An 18,337-nucleotide genomic window follows, 5' to 3' on the forward strand; every position below is an offset into this window, starting at 1 on the left:
CACCACCACCACCACCACCACCACCAACAACAACAACAACAACAACAACAACAACCATTCAACATCCATTATAGTCTTCAGCTATACACATATGTCATGCACTTTCATTACCGTATTTACTTGAATCTAAGCCGCACTTTTTTTCCGGTTTTTGTAATCCAAAAAACCTCCTGCAGCTTAGAATCGAGTGCAAAGCAAGCGGAAGTTCTGAAAAATGTTGGTAGGTGCCGCCACAACTAACTTCTGCCGTCGAATATATGTAGCGCTACACAGACATGCTTTGTAGGCACAAAGATAAATACTGGCGCCAAAACCTCTGCGTCAGTAAATAAATTAAAAAAAAGGTGGAAGACGAGCTTTTTTTCTCCGCCCCGAGTTTCGACCACTGCATTTTCATACATTATCCAACGAAGTAAATACAAATTCCGTATTGTTCATCTTCGAATGTGTTAGAATTTCAATGTACTACGAAAATCCGACTGGCAAGACTGTTTGGGATGTTTTTCAATATGGCCAACTCTACGTTCTGAATTTTTTCCTACCTGTGAGAAGAGATGGTTGCTTATAGTAACCTGATGAAATGTGAATCACAAGCAGTATTCCCTTCACCATTCACAATAAGAATAATACGAATATAAACATTTTGCCATGTGTTCTTCCGTGTTTGTTGCTATCTCATTTAAATCCTGTCTGCCTAATAAACTACGAAACTAGAGTGAGACAACAGCAAACGCGGAAGAATACACTTATCGTGTCATGTTTATATTCGTATTATTCTTAGCCTAATAGTGATACAGTCAGAAATGAACCACGGGTACTTACTAGATTTTTAAATCTAAGATGACTCTAATTTCTGTGCAGAATTTGATGTACTAAAGAAACGGCCGCAAAGATTTTCAAATGGAGAAAAATTTTCGCCTAACTCTCGTTCAGAACATGTTCTATCATACGCAGCCTGTTATTTGGTTCTTGTTGATCATTCTCAAAGAAAGCAGCAGTGTAAGTAACAACAAATAGCAGTCTCTTGACATTGCTTCGCTAATGAGACGATTCGCCTCTTTTTCGTTGTAAGCGGCGGTAGCGCGCACAAAAGCAAGCCATGCCGCGAACGGCGACAGGCTGTAAACACGCACTATCAGAATGCGACAAACAATGCATGACACAGTACAGTGATGCATTTTCAGCTTAGGGTGACGTAAACACCTATAACAGAGAAAACGGCACTTATCAGATCAAACAAAATAAGCAATCGATTCAAACCAGACGAAGCACGTGAAAGCTGTATTGTCATTCATTCGACCTAAATTGTGTCTCATATTACAATGGACCAACTTTGTTTCGATTTGGAGGTGCGGCCTAAAACTTTTCTCTCCCCTTGAATTTCGAGTCTCAAATTTCAGGTGCGGCTTAGATTCGGGAAATCTTTTTTTCCTTTGTTTCGAGTCTCATTTTTCAGGTGCGGCTTAGATTCGGGTAAATACGGTAGGCTTTGGTCTTTTGTTTCTTATTTATTGGAATTCATCAAAAAACTACCTTGCTTGATTTACTTAGCATCCAGCTGCCTGGCAACATGTCCTGCTTACCTCAATTTCATGTTCATACAATCCTAAACATGTCTCCACTCGAACTTGTTCTGCAGTCCATTTGCTTATCTTATCTCATAACAACTTCCAACATGCATTCCTCAATTTTTGATGGTTTTCTTGTCAGAAGTCCATGAAGCAGAGCCATAATTCCAAACTGGTGATACACGCTAATTGCAAAGTTTGTATGTGACAAAATGCAATGAAAGCTTTATTTTGAAAGCTCTATTTAATTTATCAAAAGACCTTCAGGCCATATTTACTTTATTCTTATTTCTGATGTTGTGCATCCAATAGTTGTTTTCAGCTGCACTAAATACAAAAATTCATTAAGACTGACTCCAGAATATAAAATAATAAATATATGATAATATGGAACTAATAAAATGGAAAGATAGTAATAAAATGTCAATTATTGTTAGCACAAGTGATGTTATCGTATGTGACTACCAGTCTCCATAGTCCTGTGCCTCTCGTTTCAGTTGCACATAAATGATAAAATAATTTTCTATCTTATGACTCAATTTGACTTAGATTTGTAATGCAAATTCTATAAACTATATTTTGTAGCAAACAATCATGTTTAGCATCAGTATTAGCCACTGCTGTTGATCATACTGATTTTTATATTATTTATGTTGTTGGAGGTGATTGTGCCTGAAATAATAAGTAGGGGATGTATCTGGATTGAAAATGAGGGAAGCCGAAATTTCCCTACAAGTATGAAATATGTTATGCAGATATTGTGACAGCAGCCATTCTTGAATAATTCACTGTCCTTGGTTGGTTGGTTTGTTGGTTGATTCGCTGGTTCGGAGGTGGTCATCGGTCCCATCGGACGAGGGAAGGCTGGGGAAGGGAATTGGCTGCACTCTTTCAAAGGAACCATCTCGGCACTTGCCTGAAGTGGTTTAGGGAAACCGCGGAAAACCTAAGAAAGAGTGGCCGGACCCAGGTTTGAACCGTCATCCTCCCGAAAGTGAGTCCAGTGTGTTAACCATCATGCCACCTTGCACTGTTTACTGTCCATGTCACTTGACTTCCATGCACATAAGATAATTGAGTATCATATTTTATGGTCTGTAAGATGCATTTTTTCTTCAAAACATTGCCTCCAAAATACAGATGCATCGTGTTCTTGAAATTAGTATACAAAGTCCAGTGTTTGATTTAAAATTCCCGTCTGTTTTAAAAAATGCCTTATATTTGATGCTGCAGGAAACCTCTCTATATCTGGCAACATTGGATTCAAATGGCAGTAGTAGAGTTGCAGGGATTTACGAGCTTGCTAACACTGTCTCCCTCCTGCCCCGCCATCACAAATCCAGAACACAGTCCAGCCCATGATGTGCCATTGCAACCTACAGAGCCAGTAAACTTGAATTGAAAGTTACTTGTGTTATCAGCAACAGAAAAATATTTTTGTTAGTATCTAGTTTCATAATGAAAAAAAATAAGATATTCATATGATGCGGGCTATAAATTAAAATTAATAGGATATTCAGAACAACATGAAAACGAGCAGCTGAGCAGCATTTCACCCCTCAACCAACAGAAAAAAACCACTTGTGTTTAGCAGGCTAGAAAAGAAGAACAAAAAAACATGAGGAAAACTAAATGTACAAATAGAGGATTGACTCCAAAATGAACAAAGCTAAAAGATGACGTGTTGAAATGGATTCAAGGGCAGTGTTAGAATGATATTGGAATGAATACAAAAGTGGTTCATATAAGCTAGCACTACAGTGGAACTTAACACACTTTAAGGGTGGAGTTGGTTGGTGCTACATGTTTATGAAGCGTCATGGACTTAGCGTGTGAACCAAAATCAAAATATCTCAGAAAATGCCACAATGTTATGAAAGGAAAGTATTATATTTCCATCACTTTATTATTAAACATCGAAAGAAAACCAGTGTGGAGTAAGCCAAATAATGTATATGTGTAAAAGTCCTCTGACATTTGATATTCCGAGTAACAGAACAATTGATGTGATAGATGCTAAAACTGTAACTATAAAAACAAGTGTACATAGAAAAAAGCACTAGACTGTTGTCCTTTCATGTTATGTTGGCGGTACTAAACTTAATCCAGTGATCCTTTTAAAGCATAGAACAATGCCAAAACCTTCGGAAATGCCACCATGTGGTGGTGTTCATGTACGTGACAAGAATTGGATGGAGGCTGGCATGAAATTATGGATTAACAGAGTGTGGGAGAAAAGGAATGGTTCTTCATTGCAGAAGAGTTCTCTTCTTCTGGTAGATCAGTTTAGTAGTCATTTGAAAAATTCTGTGAAAGAGAAATTGTGATAGGGAAACAGAGCTTGCTGTTATTCCGGGAGGACTGAATTCACAATTGCAACCTCTTGATGTCTCGATAGATAAACAATTTAAAATGTACTTGAGAGAGGAATGCAACATGGGGATGATGGGTGAAACCCAACATGAATTCACACTGAAGGGAGCTTTAAAATGACTTACAATCAAACAAGTGTTTCAGTGGATAAAACAGTCATGGTCTAGAGTGAGAGAAGATATTATTGTTAAATCTTTCAAGATGTGTGACGCAAGTAATGCTCTTGATGGCAGTGAAATCCATCTTTTATATGAAGAAGACAGTGATGATGAGGATGAGGAAGAAGAAGAAGAAGAAGAAGAAGAAGAAGAAGCAGGAGGAGGAGGAGGAGGAGGAGGAGATGATTTCCGGGTTTTTTAAGACCAGTTTGGTTTTATAAACTATGAATTTTTTTTAGTCTGGCTCTGTAATCTAATAATAAAAATAGTAAAAATGTTATTTTTTTAAAAAAATTGCTTAAAAATTGAAGTATGTCTTATAGTCTGTAGCATCGTATAGTCCTAAAATAAAGTATATGCACACTTGATGCCAAGTCAACCTTGTAATGTGCTACATTTACATACGATGTGCCTCACTGTGGCATGCACTGTATAAGAATCTGAATGTAGCAGGTATTACAGTCCAACCACATCTTCCACAAAGCCTTGCACACACAACCAGATCATAACCATATCCCACCACAAAATCTATACCCCAGGTGGCTCACCACTCTTTGGTGAGTTTGTGCTTGGCTACCACTGGGCCCTAGCTTTTGCAACATGTTTCCCTTTCTGGCTGCATGTCTGCCATCCTGTTACTCTTTTCCCCCTTCCTTGGCAAACATGTGTGGGATGTTTTTGGGAATGTGTTCTCAGGCTTTAATAGCCTGACATCAAAAATTCGCCCCCCCCCCCTTACCCCGCCCCCGGCTCTTTCCTTTCTGGGCTGCATACTTTCCTTTTCCACATCCCCCCCTTCCCCCCCCCCCCCTCCCCCGTGCCTCTTCCCTTCCTCTTATCCCCTTCTGGGAGTATGTTCAGTGTCTACGTCTGGAGACGGACACTCGTAACTGTAAGACAGTCTCTCTTCTTCACTTCTATGCTCTGTCCTTCCTTTGTCCGCCTCTTTTCCTTGCCTCTTCTCTTTACCCTCTTCTCCACTGCAGCGTTTCAGACCTTTCTTCTTTCCTTTCCTTTCCTTTCCTTTCCGCCTCCCTTTCTCTTTTTTTCCTCTCTATGTGTGTCTGAAGGCTGCCCCCCCATTCCCACACGTAGCTGGTGACGGGGTAACGCATAATTCCCTGCCCCGGGTAGACAGGTAGGACACGTACATACCCCCTGGTAACGGCCAGGCCCAGGGAGGGGTGATTACCCGAGCTGATACCTTCCAAAAGTGCCGATTGGTCCCTCCATGCATTAATCGGGATGTGTGGCCTGAGGTGTGAACAATCACCTAAGGCAGGAGTGCCCTCAGAGAGGGCCCCCACAAGAAAGAAGTGCACTATCGGAGACGCTGGTAATCATGGGGGATACTTCCGCAATGGTTTCCTCATCATCTATTATGTCTGTTCACAAGCAAAAGTTAAATGAGTCTCAGCCATGGACAATTCTTCCATCAGTGCCACAGTTCCTTGTTGTTTCTTGGTTGGATGAAGGTCGAGACTTCTCCGCAGTCAACCCTTTCATTATTCAGAAAGGTGTCGACACAACTGCAGGTCCTGTAAAGTCTTGTTCCAGATTACAAAATGGCACCTTGTTGTTAGAAACAGTCAGTGCCCTCCAGGCACAAAAATTGCTGCGTACTTCACTGCTACACACCTTCCCAGTCCGGGTGGAAGCGCACCGCACTTTAAATTCATCACGTGGGGTCGTTTATACACGCTCCCTCGACGGATTGTCCGACGAGGAAATTCAAAACTACCTTTCTGACCAGGACATAACGTCTGTTCATCAAGTCATGAAAAGGGTTGACAAGGACTTGGTTCCAACCTGTACTGTCTTCTTGACATTTGACAGAGTTCAACTTCCATCGAACATAAAAGCGGGCTATGAGATAAATTCCGTTCGCCTTTACATCCCAAACCCTACGCGTTGGTATCGGTGTCAGCGGTTCAGTCATACTAGCCAGTCAAGTTCCAATCTGGCCAAATGTGTTGTGTGTGGCCAGGATGCCCATGAGTGTGCTTGTACACCTCCATCCCCTTGTTGCATCAACTGTATGGGTGACCATGCTCCTTCCTCTAGAGATTGCCCCATTGTCAAAGATGAGCGACTTATTCAGGAAATAAGAGTGAAGGAAAAGGTGTCTTCATTTGCTGCTCATAAGTTATTCACCAGTCGAAAGCCCACTGTGCCTCCGGCAAGTAAATATAGCACTGCCCCTGCATCTCCTCAGCCCACTAAGGAGGCAGCCACACAGACATGTGATCCCACCTTTAGTGCCACAGTTGTCAGATCGGCCAGCGCAAAGATCACCCATTCAACCTCTCCACTATCACCTGCTCACTCTACAGCTCACCCTTAATCGGATTCTGCTACACCACGAGCCCCAAAACCAGACACCCGGACTTCCAAAAAAGAGCCTACCCGTGAAGATTTTTTACGTACCCCGACAACACAACCATCGATTCCTCCCTTATTTCGATGTCCTGTTTCCAAGAAGGTTCATAAGAAACAAAGTTCCTCTCCTTCTCCGCCACGGTGTGTCTCATTTACAGCGCCACCGCCCTCAGCCGTCTTCCGTTTCGCCAAGGCGCACTGCTGGCGGCCGATTTACCAGCCGATCGGTGGTGGCAGGAGCTGCCCCCTGAACAACCTATGGATCAGGATCTTCTGCCTTTGGCTGAATGCCATTCCACCCAGTCAGCTGCCGGCTCTCAGCAGTTGTTGAGTTGAGAGCAACTGTGGTGATATTCTTCCCTTTGCTGTCCACCCTATGTCAATTATCCATTGGAATGTCCGCAGCATTAGAAGCAATCGCGATGAATTGTCAATCTTCTTACGATCCTACTCGCCGGTCATCTTCTGTCTTCAGGAAACAAAGCTGCGTCCCCACGATCGCTTTGTTTTCCCTTATTTTCAGTCAGTCCGGTTTGATCTCCCCTCTGTTGATGGCACTCCAGCGCATGGAGGACTTAGGATTCTTCTTCATGATACTGTCCATTATCACCCAATCCCTTTAAACAGTTTCTTCCAAGCTGTTTCTGTCTGTCTTTCTCTTTCTGGATATACCTTCTCTCTTTGTACCGTATACATTCCATCGTCCACACCGATGGCAAGAGCTGATCTCCTTCATCTCTTGGTCAGCTCCCCTCCCCCCTATTTACTGGTTGTGGACTTCAATGCCCACCACCCGCTTTGGGGATCTCTGCATCGTTGTCCGCGAGGCTCCCTATTGGTTGACGTCTTCCACCAAGTGGATCTTTTTTGCCTCAACACTGGGGACCCAACATTTTTGTCTGCCTCCACGACGAATTTCTCTCATTTGGACCTTTCGGTCGGTACTGTTCAGCTAGCTCAGCACTTTGTATGGTTCGCTCTTGCTGATACACACTCGAGTGACCATTTTCCATGTGTCCTTCGATAGCAACCACAACTGCCATCTATGCGCCCGAGACGCTGGAAGTTTGCCCAAGCTGATTGGACACTTTTTCTGTCTCTAGTGACATTCGATGACCGTCACTTTCCTTGTGTCGATGATCAGGTCACTCATGTTACAGTATTTATTCTTACAGCTGCGAAACGTTCAATACCTCGCACCTCCGACTTGCCCCGGCACACCAATTTCCTTGGTGGAACGAGGAGTGCCATGACGCAATACGTGAGTGGTGATGTGCTCTTCGCTTTTTCCGCCACCATCCTACTTTTGCCAACTGTATCCGCTATAAGCACTTATGTGCGTGATGTCATCGCATCATCCGCGATAGCAAGAAGGCAAGCTGGGACTTCTTTACTAGCTCATTTAACACCTCCACTCCCTCCTCGGAAGTTTGGATTCGGATTCGACGGTTATCTGGTGCGCCTAGTTTCTCCCAGATCTCTGGGCTCACTGTCGCACATACTCCTTTAGTGGACCCCGTCGCAATTTCTAACTCATTGGGTCGACACTTTGCTGAGATTTCGAGCTCTTCAAATTACCTGCCAGCCTTTCTCTCAAAGAAACATGCAGCGGAAGTGCATCCTCTTGCTTTCTCCTCTCAAAATCGCGAAAGCTATAATACTGTTTTCTCCATGCGGGAACTCCAACATGCACTCTCTTCTTCTCGCTCTTCCACCCCAGGACCAGATCGTGTCCGTGTCCAAATGTTGCTGCAATTATCATACCATAGTCTGCGTTACCTCCATCGCCTTCATAATCAAATTTTAAACGAAAGTACTTCTCCCAGAAGATGGCAGGAAGCTATCGTCATTCCTGTTCTGAAACCTGGAAAGGACAATTATCTCCCCATTATTGCCCCATTTCTCTCACGAGTAGTGTATGTAAGGTTTTGGAGTGTATGGTGAATTGCCATTTAGCCTGGTGGGTGGTGTCTCGAAGCCTTTTAACACCTGCCCAATGCGGTTTCCGAAAACATCATTCTGCAGTTGACCATCTCGTTGCTCTTTCCACTTATATCATGAACAATTTTCTCAGGAAATGCCAAACGGTAGCAATATTTTTTGATCTGGAGAGAGCATATGATACCTGTTGGAGGACAGGCATTCTCCGCACACTGTTCTCTTGGGGCTTTCGAGGTCGGCTGCCCCTTTTTATTTGTGAATTTATGTCAGAGCGCACATTTAAAGTACGGGTGAACACTACTCTCTCCCGTACTTTCTCCCCAGAAAACGGGTACCGCAGGGCTCCGTGCTAAGTTTTGTACTGTTTGCCATCACCATAAATCCAATTATGGATTGTCTCCTTCCCGATGTCTTGGGCTCTCTCTTTGTGGAAGATTTTGCAATCTTCTACAGCTCTCAATGGACCAACCTTCTTGAACAACGTCTTCAAAGATGTCTCGATCGCCTCCACTCTTGGTGCATCGAAACTGGCTTCCAATTTTCTCCCAGTAAGACAATTTGTGTCAATTTTTGGCACAATACGGAGTTCCTTCCGCTTCCCCTACATGTAGGCCCTGTCCACCTTTCGTAATCGGACGTCGCTAAATTCTTGGGACTTATGTTTGACAGGAAACTGTGCTGATGCTCCCACATTTCCTATCTTTCGGCTCGCTGTCTGCGATCTGTCAACACCCTTCATGTTACGAATGGTACCTCCTGGGGAGCAGACCAAGTGGTCCTTTTCCGCCTCTATTGCGCCTTAGTGGACTATGGAAGCATAGCTTACTCCTCTGCTTGGCCGTCTATTCTTCGGCGTCTCAACTCTGTCCACCACCGGGGATTGCGTTTAGCATCTGGAGCTTTTTACACCAGCCCTGTGGACAGCCTTTATGCCGAGACTGCTGACCCTCCACTGTCCAATTGGCAAGCTGTCCTTCTGAGTCATTATGCTAGCCATCTGTCTTCAATGCCTGCTAATCCAGCCCATGACCTTTTTTTTTGACGCCTCCTTGGATTTATGGTATGCAGGCTGCCCTGCCTCTCTACTACCACCGGGAGTCCGCTTCCGTCAACTGCTACATTCTCTTTCCGTCCTTTTTCCTAAAACTTTCTTGACAACTGGGGATACAGCACTGCCTTGGCTCTGCCCCCGGACTGCTTGCTCTGCCTGTCAGCTTCCCAAGGGTGGTACCCCTTCTCTCGTTTATCATTGGGCATTTGCTGCTCTATGCGCACAAATGAAGGATGCCACATTTATTTACACTGATGGCTCAAAAACATCATTTGGTGTTGGGAGTGCCTATATTGTTGGTGACACCCCTAATCAATTTCGGCTTCCCGACCAATGTTCGGTTTTTACTGCGGAGCTTTACGCTGTTCTGCAGGCTGTCCAATACATCTGTCGCCATCAGCGGATGCAGTATATTATATGCTCATATTTGCTCAGCTCTCTCTTCAGTCTCCAAGCTCTCTACCCTGTCCACCGCCTGGTCCACCGGATTCAGGACTGCCTCCACTTGCTCCACTTGGGGGGCATCTCAGTGGCATTCGTCTGGATCCCAGGGCATGTTGGTATCCATGGAAACAAGGCGGCCAATGTAGCGGCCAAGGCTGCAGTCTCCCTTCTTCAGCCTGCTTTTCGCATGGTTCCCTTCGCCGATCTACAGAGTGTTTTATGTCGTCGTGATACTCTTTTGGGCATGCACATTGGTCTACACTTGCCAGTAATAATTTGTGGGATGTGAAAGCTCTTCCTGTGTTTGGACTTCTTCCTCCCAAACTCATCATCGGGAAGAGGTTATTTTAATTAGACTCCGGATAGGGCACTGTCTTTTTAGCCATTGACATCTTTTAAGTGGCAATCCTCCCCCACTTTGTCCCCATTGCTCTCAACTGTGGGTGGTGAGACACCTTTTACTTGAGTGCCCCTATTTTACTCCGCTATGCGCTCGTCTACAGCTGTCACTTGATATAATTTCCATTTTAGCAGATGACACGCACTCAGCCGATCGCGTCCTCGAGTTTATTAGTGTCAGTGAGATGACGTCAGTCACTTGACGCTCTTTTTGGGGTCAACAACCTGCGCTTCTATAATGGTTTTCTAAGCTATCTTTCTGTTTTTTAGTTTCCCCACTTTTTGAGTTTTGCTCTCATTGCTGCTGATTTCAATTTTTTAATTAATTAATTTTTTTTTACTTAAGCCAGAGACTGGGCGCGGAATGGCCGTAGCAGTTTCGCACAAAAAAAAGGGGGGGGGGGGAGAGAGAGAGAGAGAGAGAGAGAGAGAGAGAGAGAGAGATAGGTAATCCCTCCATTGGTTTTTCTTTTTTCCTTTCTTTGTTCTCCATCTCCTGTCCTTTCCCTGTGTTTGAGGTTCCTCTTTGTTTCCTTTCCCTTCCTGTGTGCTGCTGAAGACCGAATCACAGGTGACTGGATAATGCATAATTCCTGGCCCCAGGTCAGTGGGTAGAGTTTGCATGTACCCCCTGGAACAGACCAGGCCCAGGGACGGGTGATTGCCTGAGCTGTTACCTTCCCTAGTAAGCAGTTGGTCCCTCTGTCAGGAGTCTGGGAGGTGTGACTACATAAGGTGGGTGAGGCCCCCTCTGAAGGAGGTCAGTCCTTTGCTAAAGTTAATCCGTTTGTTATTCAGAAAGATGTTGATGCAGTTGCAGGCCCTGTGAAATCCTGTTGTTTACGCAATGGAACTTTACGTTTGGAGACTAATTGTGATTCTAAAGCAGAACAACTGCTTGCAGGTTCTCTTTTCCACAGCTATTGTCTGCAGCTCATGGTCTAGTGGCTAGCATTGCCGCCTCTGGATCACGGGGTCCTGGGTCGAATTCCCGGCCGGGTTGGGGATTTTCTCTGCCTGGGGACTGGGTGTTTGTGTTGTCCTATCATTTCATCATCATCATTCATGATAGTGGCTAGATTGGTCTGCATAAAAAATTGGAGTGTGAAAATACTTGGGCCTTTGTATGGACACTGATGACGGCACAGTTGAGTGCCCCACAAACCAAACATAATCATCATCCACAGCTATCCTGTTCGTGTTGAGGCCATTGGACACTGCATTCTTCGCATGTTGTTATTCACACTAGGCTGCTCGCTGGTCTGACTAAGGGAGAAATCTAAATGTACTTCTCTGATGAGGGTGTCACTCAAATTCATTGGGCCATGAAAAAGGTTAGTGGCTACACTCACTCCACTCTTTTTTTTTTTTTTTTCCCCCTCATGTCTGATCAAGTAGTGCTTCCATCAAAGATCAAAACAAGCTATGAATTCATGAGAATCCGACTGTACATTCCAAACCTGATGTGCTGCTACCAGTGGCAATGATAAAACCACACTCAAATGTCCTGTTGAAACACACCCAAATGTGTTACTTGTGGTAGGGATGCTCATGAGGGTGATTGCTCGCCTCCCTCTCCCCACAGTATCAGTTGCAATGACAACCATACAGAATGCCCCGTGTATCTCAATGAGTGGGCCATCCAGGAGATCCGTCTGAAGGAAAAAGTACCTTATCTTGTTGCCTGCAGGTTGTTGGCTAGTCAAAAGACCTGTGTTTTACCCTCTAGCACTTATAGTACCATTCTTGGTACATGTTGCTCAACAAAAGATACTACCAAGCAGACTTGCAACCTAAAATTTAGCACAGTGGTTGTAAAATTCCCCAGTGTCATAGTAGCATCCCCATCTCCTTCTCCAGCTGTGAAACCCCCCCTCAAATTTTCTCCTCCAGCGGCAAAATCACCTGCTGCACAACACGTTGCCTGGAAAGGACAGAAGGAATATACCTGCGAAGACTTTTTACGCCCCTTCAGCCAACAAACGTCAGAGTCTTCATCTGAAACCACAAAATCTCTAAGAAATTAAACAAAGTCAAACAGCCTTCTCCTTTGCTGACTTGGAGATCCTCTTCAACAGTTTCACCAGATGATACCCTCACATGGTCAAACTCCATTTTGCAGGTGCACACAGACAACCCCCCCCCCCTCCCCTCCCCTCTGGAATCCTCAGACCTACCAAGGTACAACCCTTCAGTTGTATCCTCCACCCGTTTACCTGTCATGACTATCCTCCAGTTAAATGTTCATGGTGTTAGTTCCAAAAAGGAGGAATTGCGGCTGCTCTTGGAATGGCAGCATCCACTTTTTTTGTGCCACGAGGAAACAAAATTGTGTTCTCGCAACTGCTTTGACCTCTCGCATTTCTTTCTGGTCTGCTTCAAAATCCCCACCTCTCTCCAAGGGAGGCATTCCATCTCATGGGGGAATCGTGCTGCTCATCTGGGATGATGTTCATAGTTAAATCATCTGACTAACCACCCAGCTGCAAACTGTTGCTGTCTGTATTTTCCTTCCTAGCTTCACCTTTTCTCTTTGTACTGTCTACATCCCTTCATCATTCAGTGTCACCAGATTGGACTTCCTCCAGATTACTGGGCAACTCCCTCACCCCTTTTTGCTGTTCGGGGACTTGAGTGTATGCTATCCTCTTTCGAGCTCCCAGAATCTGTTCAAGAGGTACCCTCTTGGCTGACCACCTCAATCAATTCAACCTCATCTACCTTAACACTGGAACACTCGGGTTCCTTTCGGACTCCACGCACACCTATTCCCATATGGACCTCTAGTTATGCACTGCCCAGGTTGCCCATCATCTCGAATGGTCCATTCTTTCTGACATGTATTCAGGCTTCCATTTCCTGTGTGCTCTCTGTTTGCTGACTCCTGCCCACCTACATGTAAACCCAATTGGCAGCTCGCTAAGCCCAACTGGAGGCTTTACCCCTCCCTGGTGACGGTTCAGTGAACAACATTTCCCCAGTTGTGATGACCAGGTAGAATATCTTAAAAATGTTGGCCTTACTTCTGCAGAACATTCAGTTCCTCACACTTCACCTTTACCATGCTGCGTCTTCTGCAGAACATCCGATTCCTTAGACTTCACCTTTACAGTGGCTTGTCCCAGTCCCTTGGTAGACTGAGGCGTGCCACAATGCAATTCGTGCATGGAGGCATACTCTCCACTTTTTTAACCGTTATCCTGTGATGGCAAACTGCTTTTGTTATAAACAGTTGCGTCTGCAGTGCTGTCACATTATTTGGGACAGCAAAAATGCTAGCTGGTTTTTATTTACTATTTCTTTTAACAGTTCCGCTCCCTCTTCTGCCGTGTGGGCCAACCGTCGATGGCTTCCCCAATTTCCAGCAGTGAGGCAGATGATGTCATTGTGGCCTCATTGCTATCTCCAACACCCTTTAACTGCTATTTTGCGGAGATTTCAAGCTCCTCCACCTATCACCTTGGTTTCCTCCATCAGAAATGAGTGGAGAAGGCTCAGGTGATACACTTCTCCTCTCAGAATTGTGAATTCTGCAGTGTTGCCTTTATTACGTGGGAGCTAGATCATGCTGTCACGTCATCCTGATCTGCTCCAGGGCCGAATGATGTTGACATTCAGATGTTGCAGCACATTTCTCTTGTCAGCAAGCACTTTTTTTGTCATGTGTACAGTTGCATCTGGTCATACGGCACGTTTCCGAGATGGTGGCCTGCAGCCCATGTCATACCCATACCTAACACCTTCCTTCTAGCTACCACCCCACTTCTCTCAACAGCTGTGTTTTAAAGGTGATGGAAGGTGTGTGATTCATACCCAGCATAAAAGCTGGTCTCTAGTCTCACAATTTATTAACCACTGCACAATGTGCCATTCTGCAGTTGACTATCTCATCACTTTTTCAACCCATGTCATGAATGGTTTTCTGTGGAAATACCACACTATGGCCATATTTTTTGATTTGGAGAAAGCCTATGTTTTTAAGAGGTAGATCTTTTCCAGGTGTGTGTGTGTGTGTGTGTGTGTGTGTGTGTGTGTGTGTGTGTGTGGCGTTGTTAGACACCTGTATCCATGAAGACTGGATGCCTCAGGGCTCTGTCCTAAGTGTCATCTTCTTTGCTATCGCCATTAAGCATAATATGGCCTGTCTCCCGCTAGCCATCTCTGGCTCCCTTATTGTTGATGATTTTGCAATCTATTGCAGTTGTCCACAGATTTGTCTCCTTGAGCGGCTTCTTCAGTCATGGCTTGATCATCTTTTAAACATGATGCATAGCTTTTGCTTTTCCACAGAAAAAACTGTTTCTATAAATTTCTGGCGGTGCAGTGGGTTTCTTCCATCATCTCTACATTCTGGCCCTATTGCTCTTCCACTCACTGAAACTATGAAATTCCTCTTTTGTTGGACCTTTCACTGTTTTACCCGGCTGTCCGCTGTACCCAATCCCTCAGTGTCCTTCGTGTCCTTTGCGGCACTTCCAGGATAGCAAATTGGACTCCGTTTGTACCAATCCCTTGTACTTTCAAAACTTGACTGTCGGTGTTTCATTTATGTATATGCACCTCTGCCCATCTTACGCCATCTAAATACAGTCCATCATCGTGGAATCCGTTTGGCCACTGGTGCCTTTTACACGAATCCCGTTAAGAGTATCTATGTAGAAGCTCCCAAACTACCACTGTCATACCAAAGTGATGTTCTCCTCAGCGGATAAGCTTGCCTTTTGTCTTTCATGCCTGGTTACCCATCCTATGTGTCCTCCTTCAATGAGTCCTTTGACTGCTACTATGGGGCATGTTCCTCTTCTGTGTTACTTCCTGGAGTTTACTTTCGGCTATTGCTCAGGCAGCTTACTCCACTTTCACACTAACTCCACTTTCCTGATGAGTGTGAACCCTTCACCACATTGGCTTTGTGTTGCGGCCCCTGTTCGTCTTGGAGTTCATTTGCTTACTTAGGGCACTACTCCAGATTCGATCCACTGCTTCAAGTTTCTTGCTCTTCACACAGAACTTAGCGACAGTACCTTTGTGTACACTGATGGCTCTCAGACTGACCATGGTGTCAGGTGTGCCTTCATCATTGGATCTGTCCATTTTCACTATCATCTTCTGGAACACTGCTCAGTAGTTACAGCAGAGCTCTTCGTCCTGTATCAGGCCACCCAGTACCTCTGGTGACACAGGCTTTTCAATTGTTGTCTGTTCTGATTCTCTCAATGCCTTCAGAGCCTGTGTATGCTGTATACAGTCGATCCCTTAGAGCAGAGTGTCCAAGAACGCTTTCATATGCCCAATTTTGAGGGAGCCACAATGATGTTTGTGGGTCCCTGGTCACACTGGTCTAGTGGGAAACGTGGTTGCTGACACTACTGCCATGGCTGTAGTCCTTCAACCTGACCCCGCTAGTTCTTCCATTCCTTCTGGTGATCTCTTGTGTCGCCACCTGTCAGCAGGTGACGTCACTTTAGTGTCACTACTTAGCTTCTCTTCAGGGGAACAAGCTCCAGGCTTTCTCATCGCAAGGAGATTCATTTTAGCTAGGTTGTGTATTGGGCCCTGTTGTTTTAGCTATCACCATTGTGAGATTGTGCTGCTAGAATCTAGGACCTGGGTTATTTCTTGCACAGATCATACATTGTTTCTCACCTAGCTTGTGGTGTATTTTATTTTGCTGTTACTCACTTGGACATTTGACAGCACAACTTAGCAATGTGTTAGCTGAAGCTATAATGAAGGAATAGGTACTGGCTTGCAGTTTTCAAGCAACAATTGAATGGTGCAAGATAATGCTGTTTGTGGTTGGTGCACTTTCTACAAGGCGTGCCTGCTTGAGGGTTAAGACTCATTTTGCATTAAGAAATCATTTACAGACCATAAAATATGTTGATTTTCTCAGTACACAATCCTTTTGGGGGACTTCCAGAGGTATACAATGAATACCTCATCATTTATGTACAAGCAGACACACAGCCAACTAACACATTTTTAGGCCACAGTGCACTTTTACAGTCTCTCCACTGTAACTGGTGAGAAACTTCATTGGCTGGAGGTAAGAAGGGCTTGCTGTATGTAACTTTGCTCCAAATATCCATGTATTTCAATCTTTTGTCAAAGTCCAGTCAGGAAATGGACCTGAAGCACCAGTTTTGATACTGGATTGACTTTTCGTCCTCTACACTCAAATGACTGAATAGGGAACTAATTTTGACTTTGGTGACATGAAGGATCGTAAAAATAAGGTCAAGAATGAAAATTGTCCAATATCCACGTGGTACCTACAAAATTTTGATTGTACAAGTGATACACATAAAGGTTTAATTATCACACCTAACAAGTAAAGTTACACAATTAGTGTTTTTAAGTAAGCCTCCAGGTGCACATCTGTAGTCCTGGGAACATTGAAGTCTCCATATCACATTACCACAACACATCAAAAACAGAACAGCGCAGCCCTTGTATAGAGAGGAGCAGGGTGTGGTAATTTGTTTTTGACAACAATGGTAATGTTGCTGCTGTATAAGGCCAATCCAGATTGCTAAAGAAGTAATTTGCATTGACCTGGCACAGCTGCAACATTTTGGCTGCTCATGATAATACACTTTATTGATGGACAGCACAATTTTGTTTTGGCTTGTCTTTTGGTGTGGTATGGTACTGTGGTGTGTACCAAGCCTGCAGTCATATACCAGCAAGTAAGCAAACAAACAAAAACTTAATTATGTAACTTTTTTCTTCACAGCAATAATTAAAATTTGACTACTATCTCACAATAAAAGTTTTGTTAGCAGTAGGTGAAGCTGACAATTTTCATTCTTGACTTTGTTTTTGTGATTATAACACTGTACGATGGTATGAGAATGAAAACACAGGAAATAATAAGTCGCATGGAAACAAAGTAAATGTATAAGGAGATTTGGTTATTGCTGAAACTGTTTCAATTTGCATTAAAACTTTGGTTTTTTTAAATGGAGGATATGAGCACTTATAAGTGTGCAGATTAGCGTTAATTATATTATTAACATTCAGGACAGTTAAGCATAAAGACAGAACTGATGCTTTAAAGAAATTACCCTTTGTAATAAATATTGTTTTACATGACCTAATAGTAGCTGAAATTTCATATTTTAATTATTTAGATTGTTATATTACTACTCTCAAAGGACAGTTACAGAAAGGCGGTAACATACTAACATATTATCAGGGCACTTAACAGAAATTTAAAAAAAATAAAGCACCTGTAAAACCATCAAGAAAGATGAACACACTCAATCTGAAACTGTTCAATATGAAAACAAATTTCCAAGAATGTCAGTATTGTCAAACTGTAGCTTTATTTAAACTTAGACAGTAGCGGAAAGAAAAAATACCCCTGAACATACATCTGAAATAAAATTCTTAATAGGAGTGTACTTCTTTCTTCTTTTCCTATATCTTCAAAGGGTTGTGTATTTATGTGGATTTGGCTGTGTTAGTGGTAGAAAGTGCCAGATGCCCTTCCTGTTGCCAACCCTTTCTTCGTGGGACAGAATTTGTGTACCCCATATACGTGCATCTAGTGTCATACCATGTGAAAGTGTGAAAATGTTTTTGAAATTTTTATGAATTGTGTAACTGGAAGAATTTGGGTACCGGCCCAGTATGTGGGAAACCATCTAAAAATCACTTCTGGACTGGTCGACACACTGGCCTTATCGTTAATCTGTCAGGTGGATTTAATCCGGTGCCGGCACGCCTCTTAAATGATGGTGATGTTGTATGGCTCAATTGCAAGTTTTCTGATTGGGCGCCACTTTGGCAACTTGCATGTCTGTGAGCCAGTGGCACCCGGTATTCCATGGTGGTCACCCATCCGAGTATGAACTGGATCCTATGTAGCTTAACTTCAGTGATCAGGCGAGAACCAGCATTTCCAATGCTTCAAAACCATTGTCAGTATAGAAATAGAGATGTTGTTGACGCCTCAGAACATGTTGCTTCTTCTAGTCAACTTGTGCCACAAATTCCTCTTCCCCCCCCCCCACCCC

The 18,337-nt window shown here is 43.8% G+C and overlaps 1 protein-coding gene across 4 annotated transcripts in view; it reads left to right on the top strand.

Moving 5' to 3' along the window:
• The window catches only part of LOC126175723 (bromodomain-containing protein 8), a 272,574-nt gene that overhangs the window by 80,350 nt on the left and 173,887 nt on the right, over positions 1-18,337 (top strand). The gene's annotated exons all lie outside the window — the stretch shown is intronic.

Source organism: Schistocerca cancellata, chromosome 3, assembly GCF_023864275.1.
Source record: "Schistocerca cancellata isolate TAMUIC-IGC-003103 chromosome 3, iqSchCanc2.1, whole genome shotgun sequence".
NCBI lineage: Eukaryota > Metazoa > Arthropoda > Insecta > Orthoptera > Acrididae > Schistocerca > Schistocerca cancellata.